Here is a 228-nt window from a genome sequence, read left to right as displayed (position 1 = left end):
TACAACCCCAATTCCAGAAAAGTTGGGACGTTTTGTAAAATGCAATAAAATCTTTAACTTTCATTTAATTGACAAAAGTACAAAGAAAATATTTCCAAAGTTTTCACTGACCAACTTAACTGTATTTTGTAAATATAAACAAATTTAGATTTTGATGGCTGCAGAGCTCATCTCAGATAGTCAAAAAGACAGTGGAAATGTGTGCTGTGGTCAGATGAGTCCACATTT

General features: G+C 32.0%; 1 protein-coding gene across 1 annotated transcript in view; it reads left to right on the top strand.

The window, feature by feature from the left end:
• Positions 1-228, top strand: part of LOC107731050 (vesicular glutamate transporter 1-like) — a 20,971-nt gene that overhangs the window by 10,492 nt on the left and 10,251 nt on the right. The window lies entirely within an intron of this gene.

Source organism: Sinocyclocheilus rhinocerous, unplaced genomic scaffold, assembly GCF_001515625.1.
Source record: "Sinocyclocheilus rhinocerous isolate Xijiao unplaced genomic scaffold, SAMN03320098_v1.1 scaffold1185, whole genome shotgun sequence".
NCBI lineage: Eukaryota > Metazoa > Chordata > Actinopteri > Cypriniformes > Cyprinidae > Sinocyclocheilus > Sinocyclocheilus rhinocerous.
The sequence above is the reverse complement of the archived record's forward strand: the minus strand, read 5'-3'. Positions and strand labels throughout refer to the sequence as shown.